This window comes from Scyliorhinus torazame, unplaced genomic scaffold (assembly GCF_047496885.1).
Source record: "Scyliorhinus torazame isolate Kashiwa2021f unplaced genomic scaffold, sScyTor2.1 scaffold_390, whole genome shotgun sequence".
In the NCBI taxonomy this organism is placed as follows: Eukaryota; Metazoa; Chordata; class Chondrichthyes; order Carcharhiniformes; family Scyliorhinidae; genus Scyliorhinus; species Scyliorhinus torazame.
The window spans coordinates 166,408-175,209 of record NW_027308117.1 but is presented as its reverse complement, the minus strand read 5'-3'; the positions used below and the strand labels follow the sequence as shown (position 1 = coordinate 175,209).

At 45.3% G+C, this 8,802-nt stretch overlaps 3 non-coding genes across 3 annotated transcripts; 1 reads left to right on the top strand and 2 right to left on the bottom strand.

The window, feature by feature from the left end:
- Positions 1–1,894: 1,894 nt before the first annotated feature.
- Positions 1,895–1,985, bottom strand: trnap-agg (transfer RNA proline (anticodon AGG)). The gene is given in 2 exon segments: positions 1,895–1,930; positions 1,950–1,985. It is a non-coding gene; the product is annotated as a tRNA-Pro (tRNA).
- Positions 1,986–6,055: 4,070 nt separating this feature from the next.
- Positions 6,056–6,137, bottom strand: trnal-uaa (transfer RNA leucine (anticodon UAA)). Its single transcript has one exon. It is a non-coding gene; the product is annotated as a tRNA-Leu (tRNA).
- A 390-nt stretch (positions 6,138–6,527) lies between these two features.
- trnak-cuu (transfer RNA lysine (anticodon CUU)) lies at positions 6,528–6,600 on the top strand. The gene has a single exon. It is a non-coding gene; the product is annotated as a tRNA-Lys (tRNA).
- Positions 6,601–8,802: the final 2,202 nt, after the last annotated feature.

Sequence of the window (8,802 nt, the reverse complement as noted above, 5' to 3'; positions counted from 1 at the left end):
CTGGAGAGAATCCTTCGAGACAGAATCTACTCCCATTTGGAAGCAAATGGACATATTAGTGAGAGGCAGCATGGTTTTGTGTCTCACTAACTTGATAGAGTTTTTCGAAGAGGCCACAAAGATGATTGATGCAGGTAGGGCAGTGGATGTTGTCTATATGGACCTCAGTCAGGCCTTTGACAAGGTCCCTCATGGTAGACTAGTATAAAAGGTGAAGTCACACGGGATCAGGGGTGAGCTTGCAAGATGGATACAGAACTGGCTAGATCATAGAAGGCAGAGAGTAGCAATGGAAGGGTGCTTGTCTAATTGGAGGGCTGGGACTAGTGGTGTTCCACAGTGATCAGTGCTGGGAGCTTTGCAGTTCGTAGTGTGTATAAATGATTTGGAGGAAAATGTAACTGGTCTGATTAGTAAGTTTGCAGATGACACACAGGTTGGTGGAATCGCGGATAGCAATGAGGTTTGTCAGAGGATACAGCAGGATTTAGATCTTTTGCAGATTTGGGCGGAGAGATGGCAGATGGAGTTTAATCCGGACAAATGTGAGGTAATGCATTTTGGGAGGTCTAATGCAGGTAGGGAATATACAGTAAATGGTAGAAGCCTCAAGAGTATCGAAAGTCAGAGAGATCTATGTCTACAGGTCCACAGGTCACTGAAAGGGGCAACACAGGTGGAGAAGGTAGCCAAGACGGCTACGGCATGCTTGCCTTCATTGGCCAGGGAATTGAGTACAAGATTGGCAAGTCATGTTGCAGCTGTATAGAACCTTAGTTAGGCCACACTTGGAGTATCGTGTTCAATTCTGGTCACCACACTACCAGAAGGATGTGGATGCTTTAGAGAGGGTGCAGAAGAGATTTACCAGGATGTTGCCTGTTATGGAGGGCATTAGCTATGAGGATCGGTTGAATAAACTCGGTTTGTTCTCACTGGAATGACGGACGTTGAGGGGCGACTTGATAGAGGTCTACAAAATTATGAGGGGCTTAGACAGAGTGGATAGACAGAGGCTTTTCCCCAGGGTAGAGGGGTCAATTACTAGTCAATTGCATAGGTTTAAGGTGCGAGGGGCAAGGTTTAGAGGAGATGTACAAGGCAAGTTTTTTTACAGAGAGGGTAGTGGGTGCCTGGAACTCGCTGCTGGAGAACGTGATGGAAGCAACAACGATAGTGACATTTAAGCGGCATCTTGACAAATACATGAATAGGATGGGAATCGAGGGATACGGACCCAGGAAGTGTAAAACATTTTAGATTCGTCATTGGTCAGGCAGCATGGTCGGCACGGGCTTGACGGGCCGAAGGGCCTGTTCCAGTGCTGTACTTGTCTCTGTTCTTTGTTGTTCTTTGAGCGGGTTTGCTATTGAGGAAAGGTTAGAGAGACTGCACTTGTTTCCAGTGGAGATGTGAAGACTGACAGTTGATTTGATTGAAGTACATCAGATTTTGAATGGTCTTGACAAGGTGGACGTGGAAAGGATGTCACTGCTTGTGGGAGTGAAAAAAACGGATGTCACCCTTTTCGGACGTAGATGGGGAATTTCTCCCTCGTAGAGAGTTGTGGGACTTTGGAACTCTACCTCAGAAGGCGGCGGAAGCGGGACATAGATTATTTTTAAGGCAGAGATTGAAAGATTCTTGTTCAGCAAATAAATCAAAGATTTATCGGGGTTGCATACAACCATTGCATTCAGCCAACTACCTGGATGCACAAGCGTTCGTTTGTTTTACATGTTTGAGGATACATTCAGAGTCCTACACCATGGTGAAACGGTCTTTAAATGATGTGTTCGTTTCTTCACGTGTTCAGCACTGATATATTCTCTGGGGCGCAAACCTGCTCCCGACTTCATTCAATGATCGTCGTGATTTAAAAAAAACAACAACAGGGCTCGTCCGGGATTTGAACCCGGGACCTCTCGCATTTTATCACAAATGGTAGCCCCTAAGCGAGAATCATACCCCTAGACCAACGAGCCAAATCACGTTTGCGACTCACTCAAACCAGCTTATCATTGCCTCCCGAAGCTTATTGTCTCAGCTCAATTGTGCTGGAGCATCTCGAAAACAAGGACTCCTACATCAGACTCCTATTTATTGACTACAGCTCCGCCTTCAACACCATAATCCCAGCCAAGCTCATATCAAAGCTCCTAAACCTAGGACTTGGCTCCCCACTCTGCAACTGGATTCTCGATTTTCTGACCAACAGACCACAATCAGTAAGAATGAACAACAACACCTCCTCCACAATATTCCTCAACACCGGGCCTCCGCAAAGCTGCATACTTAGGCCCCTACTCTACACCCTGTACACACACGACTGTGTGGCAAAACTTGGTTCCAACTCCATCTACATGTTTGCTGACGATACGACCATAGTGGGCCGGACCTCGAATAACGACGAGTCAGAATGCAGGCGGGAGATAGAGAACTGAGTGGAGTGGTGTGGCAACAACAATTTCTCCCTCAATGCCAGCAAAACTAAAGAGCTGGTCATTGACTTCAGGAAGGAAAGTACTGTACACACCCCTGTCAGCATCAACAGGGCCGAGGTGGAGATGGTTAGCAGTTTCAAATTCCTAGGGGTGCACATCTCCAAAAATCTGTCCTGGTCCACCAACTTCGATGCTACTACCAAGAACGCTCAACTGCGTCTATACTTGCTCAGGAAACTAAGGAAATTCGGCATGTCCACATTAACCCTTACCAACTTTTACAGATGCACCAAAGAAAGCATCCTATCTGGCTGCATCACAACCTGGTATGGCAGCTGCTCGACCCAGGACCGCAAGAAACTTCAGAGAGTCGTGAGCACCGCCCAGTCCATCACACGAACATGCCTCCTATCCATTGACTCCATCTACACCTCCTGCTGCCTGGGGAAAGCAGGCAGCATAATCAAAGATCCCTCCGACCAGCTTTCTCACTCTTCCAACTTCTTCCATCGGGCAGGAGATACAGAAGTCTGAGAACACGCATGAATAGACTCAAAAACAGCTTCTTCCCCACTGTCACCAGACTCCTAAATGACCCTCTTATGGACTGACCTCATTAACACTACACCCTGTATGCTTCATCCGATGCCAGTGCTTATGTAGTTACATTGTATATGTTGTGTTGCCCTATTATGTATTTTCTTTTATTCCCTTTTCTTCTCATGTACTTAATGATCTGTTGAGCTGCTCGCAGAAAAATACTTTTCACTGTACCTCGGTACACGTGACAATAAACAAATCCAATCCAATCCAGTCAGTGGTGTTGTGTGGAAAGTAGGATTCAGTCTGTGGAACTCCGTGTCCCATACTCTATATGTTCAGAGTGACCATTGCACAGTCCTTGTGGAGACAAGGCCCCATCTTCACATTGAGGATTCGCTCCATCGGGTTATTTGACACTACCACCCTGCTAAATGCGATCAATTTTGAAATATAATTCATGTATATTTCAGTCTCTGACACTGTATGACAGAGTCAGATTCATTCCATATTTATAATATTCCGGTAATTCCGGAATTCCGGAATTCCGAGGATTGTTGCACATCTACTGTAACAATCTGTCTTTGGGATTCAGTTAAATCGCTTTGAGAGAGTCTCTGGGACTGTATGAGAGTCTGTCATTCATTCAGTATCTTTCATTCTCTGAAATTCTGTGTGAAGGTGGAACTAAATCTGTAATGATCAATCTCTGATATTGTTATTGAGTGGATAAAATCATTCTGTTGTTTGCCAGTTTCCGTTAAAACGTCTGCATATCAGAATCATGACAACACTTTCAGTGGCATTGCGCTTGTGTGTCCGTTGGGGGGGGGGGGATATAGGCATTTGGGTGGTGAATGAATCTTTACCTCTCAGTCTCTGATGTGCACAGTAAGAAGTCTGACAACACCAGGTTAAAGTCCAACAGGTGTGTTTCAAACACTAGCTTTCGGAGCACTGCTCCTTCCTCAGGTGTATGAAGAGGTATGTTCCGGAAACATATATATTTACAAAGTCAAAGATGCAAGAAAATGTTTTGAATGCGAGCATTTGCAGGTAATTAAATCTTTACAGATCCAGAGATAGGGGTAACCCCTGGTTAAAGAGGTGGGAATTGTCTCAAGCCGGGACAGTTGGTAGGATTCCGCAATCCCAGGCCAGATGGTGCGGGGCGAATGTAATGCGACATGAATCCAAGGTCCCGGTTGAGGCCGTACTCATGTGTGCGGAACTTGGCTACAAGTTTCTGCTCGGCGATTCTGTTGTCACGCTTACCCGGAGATCAGAGGCTGAATGCCCTTGACTGCTGAAGTGTTCTCCGATGTGTTCTCTGGTGTGACATGTGAATATTCGAGTCATTCTCTATCTGCAGTCTCTGCTGCTGTGTGTGGCTCAGGTCTCCCCAGACCAACGAGCCAGCCGCTGATTTGATCTCAGTTAAAATAACTTTTAATTGCGTCCCAAAGCCCATCAGTTTCCCCACAATTATAAATCAGAAATGTGAATGAACAATGTGACATTTATCTCTCTGTTCTGGTGATGTTCAGAAGCAGTGATGTCAGATTTCACCACTCGACAAGTCGGCCTGTGGTTGCGCGTCGGCAATCACGTGGGTAATGTCATTCTGCCAGTCAGTGTGTTCAGTTGGCATTTTAGGAGAAATTCGAAGCCATCATGACTTCCCCAGTGGTCTCATGGTTAAGGTGTGAGTGATGTTAATCATGATGTGATCAAATGAGTGTCTGTTTCAGTCTTTCCGCGGGGAGTTTTCATGCTGAGGAGAAACATGTTGGACATGGTCTGGGAATGTTTCACTCCGGTCCATTCCCAACATATCCTGATCTGATGGGATGGGCTTTTCCTTCCAATCGTTGCAGGAAACATTATTAATATTGATTAATATTGGTTAATTATCATTTATAAAGTATTGTTTTATACGTTTAGTGTAGTTTATTTAAAAATGCTGATTACCAGACGCGATAAATTTTTGCTTTCATTCCTTAAACAGCCAAATTGGGTGAAAACCATCAATGAGAGGCAATGGGAGCCCCGGTCTTTTGTGTGGTCAGTGGTTTGTTTATGGAGCTGAGTAAATATTCCGGAGCAGAGCCGCTGCGAGCGGGTTTAGAACCTCCGCGGGGATACAATAATGTGGGTTTGCCGTTTGTGTCCACACATCTGGATAGGAATGGAGCTGCTGTTGCACGGGCAGCTGGACAAGCAAGAGGCACAGATATTAACCAACTGCACCCGCTCCAAATAGATTCCCCAAATTACCGAACAAAACAAAAACAAGCGCAACTGATCTTCTAAGGTATTATGACATTCTCTCTGAAATCAATATACCAACACCTCTTGAGGATTCGATTTGCTGTAAAAATTCACTCTGAACTGTCTCAATGTCAGCCGTAATTCCTTCCGAGCGCTCAGACAGGCGCTGACTGGTTAAAAGTTTGCTTCACTTTTCAATGTCCGGCTCAATAAAATCAGTCACAGGCCCATGATCTGCTTTCCTCCTGTTCTCAGACACATCCACTTTCTACAAGGGCGCACTAACTGGTTTTCAGAGTAAGAGTCAGACTGCAGTCACCTCGTTCTCTCTCGATCCCTTTATCTCAGAGCCACCTCACAACCAGGAATGGAACTTCTCACAGAGCCAAGAATGGAATAGTTTGTCGATTCTTCCACTGATTCAGGACCGTCCATCACCAGGACGTATTCGTCCAAAAGAGTTGGGGTGAGATGGGGCTGAGTTTCGCTGTGTATCCAATCAGTCCCCGGAGAAGCACAAAAACAGTGAGTGAGGGAGAGAGAAAGAAACAAAGAAACAGATAGAGAGATAAAATATGTTCCATTTCTACCACGATATTTTTACCCAGAAATACATTCAGCTGAATGAAAGCAAATCACGTTTCCATCTTTATATTTTGTTCAGTTTCCCAAAAAAATGTTACATATCGGACTGAACTCGAAGAACGTTCCAACCGTTTATTTACAGCCAATCGGAATTCCGATTCATTCCGGAGTCAGCGGCTTGTGGGAGGAGTTGAGCAAACATTACGAATCAAAGTCGCTGCGAGCAGGGCTCGAACCTGCGCGGGAAAACCACGCTGGAGTTTAAGCCCAACGCCTTAACCACTCGGCCATCGCAGGTTCGTCCAATCTGTCATTCATTAGTAATTTGGTCGATAGAATACATGATGATCTGATGACGCAACTATCATGATCACGTGTCGGGATTCCGGCAGTTCTCCCCGGATCGCGGTCAGAGCACAAGCCAGGAGCAGCTGCACAACTATTAAGTCAGTTATTTTTATTCCAAATCCTTGGTCGCCAGTCATTGAGAGACCAGCATTTCTACATGGTGTCAGGAGTGGGCAGTATGGCAGAAGGACTCCACCGCATCAACATCCTTGGATCATAGAATCGTAGAATATCCAGCTCAGAAGGAGGCCATTCGGCCCAACGAGTCAAGACTAACCCTCCGAATGAGCACCGCAGCGACTCTCGACAGGAAGAAGTTTAATAGTTAGCATAGCATCAGCCCGGCTAGCTCAGTCGGTAGTTCATGGGACTCTTAATCCCAGGGTCGTGGGTTCGAGCCCCACGTTGGGCGGTCTACATTATTATCTGAAAATATTGATGCTGAACGAACTGTTTTGACAACAGGAACTCAAGGTTATGTCGCTGGACTGGGAATCCAGAGGTCTGAACTAACCCTTGGTGGCAAGACTTAATAAATCTGGAATTGAAATTTCGTCTCAGTAATGGCGCAGAAAGGTTCTGCTTCAGAGAGGACATATTTCCACAACAGGGAATGATTTGACACAACCACAGTGAAGATCTGTCACAGGAAGAGTCACGGTTCCACGACAGAGAGAACAGTTACACAGCAGAGAGCTCAGTTACACAGCAGGGTGCACAGTTACACAGCAGAGAGCTCAGTTACACAGCAGAGAGCTCAGTTACACAGCAGGGAGCACAGTTACACAGCAGAGAGCTCATTTACACAGCAGGGAGCACAGTTACACAGCAGAGAGCTCATTTACACAGCAGAGAGCACGGTTACACAGCAGGATATACATTTACAAACAGGGCCTATATGTGTGCAGCAGGAAACACATTTTCGTAAATAACCAGTTTTTCCATCTCAGTATCTTGCTGGTTTGCTCGGCACCTTTTCTGTGTGTCATTGTGTGTGTGTCCTGATAGTCTCTTCCTGCTTTACTGTGTGTCTTTCTCTGTCTGTCACAGCCATGCTGATGTTACGTATTAATCTCACTTTTCCCAAACAGACATTGTGATTGATAGATACAGAAAGATTTCCACACTGACATTCAGTACCAATGTTTGATAGAAACTGAATCCCACCCTCACATACAGTACTAGATATTGACTCATATTGAAGGAACCCTGCTCTCACAAACTGTTCCACAGACTGAGTTGCAGAGTGTTCCCTCCACTCGCGAACACTACCTGTGATTTCCAGATCCAGAACAAATCTCAGTCAGGTGAGTAGCAGAGTTTGATGGGTACGACATGGATTCCACAATCACCTTCTCTCCGCCACATAACCAGACGCAGTCGGCACTCGGAGTCTGTGGTCCAGATAAGAACATAAGAACTAGGAGCAGGAGTAGGCCATCTGGCCCCTCGAGCCTGCTCCACCATTCAATGAGATCATGGCTGATCTTTTGTGGACTCAGCTCCACTTTCCGGCCCTAACACCATAACCCTTAATCCCTTTATTCTTCAAAAAACTATCTATCTTTATCTTAAAAACATTTAATGAAGGGGCCTCTACTGCTTCACTGGGCAAGGAATTCCATAGATACACAACCCTTTGGGTGAAGAAGTTCCTCCTAAACTCAGTCCTAAATCTACTTCCCCTTATTTTGAGGCTATGCCCCCTCGTTCTGCTTTCGCCTGCCAGTGGAAACAACCTGCCCACATCTATCCTATCTATTCCCTTCATAATCTTTATATGTTTCAATAAGATCCTCCCTCATCCTTCTAAATTCAAACGAGTACAGCCCCAGTCTACTCAACCTCTCCTCGTAATCCAAACCCTTCAGCTCTGGGATTAACCTAGTGAATCTCCTCTGCACACCCTCCAGTGCCAGTATGTCCTTTCTCAAGTAAGGAGACCAAAACTGAACACACTACTCCATGTGTGGCCTCACTAACACCTTATACAATTGCAGCATAACCTCCCTAGTCTTAAACTCCATCCCTCTAGCAATGAAGGACAAAATTCCATTTGCCTTCTTAATCACCTGTTGCACCTGTAAACCAACTTTTTGTGACTCATGCACTAGCACACCCAGTTCTCTCTGCACAGCAGCATGTTTTAAAATTTTATCATTTAAATAATAATGCCTTTTGCTGTTATTCCTACCAAAATGGATAACCTCACATTTGTCAACATTGTATTCCATCTGCCAGACCCTAGCCCATTCACTTAGCCTATCCAAATCGCTCTGCAGACTTACAGTATCCTCTGCACTTTTTGCTTTTCCACTCATCTTAGTGTCGTCTGTACACTTGGACACATTGCCCTTGGTCCCCAACTCCAAATTACCTCTGTAAATTGTGAACAATTGTGGGCCCAACACTTATCCCTGGGGGACACCACTAGCTACTGATTGCCAACCAGAGAAACATCCATTAATCCCCACTCTTTGCTTTCTATTAACTAACCAATCCTCTATCCATGCTAATACTTTCCCCTTAATGCCATGCATGTTTATCTTATGCAGCAACCATTTGTGTGGCACCTTGTCAAAGGCTTTCTGGAAACCCAGATATACCACATCCA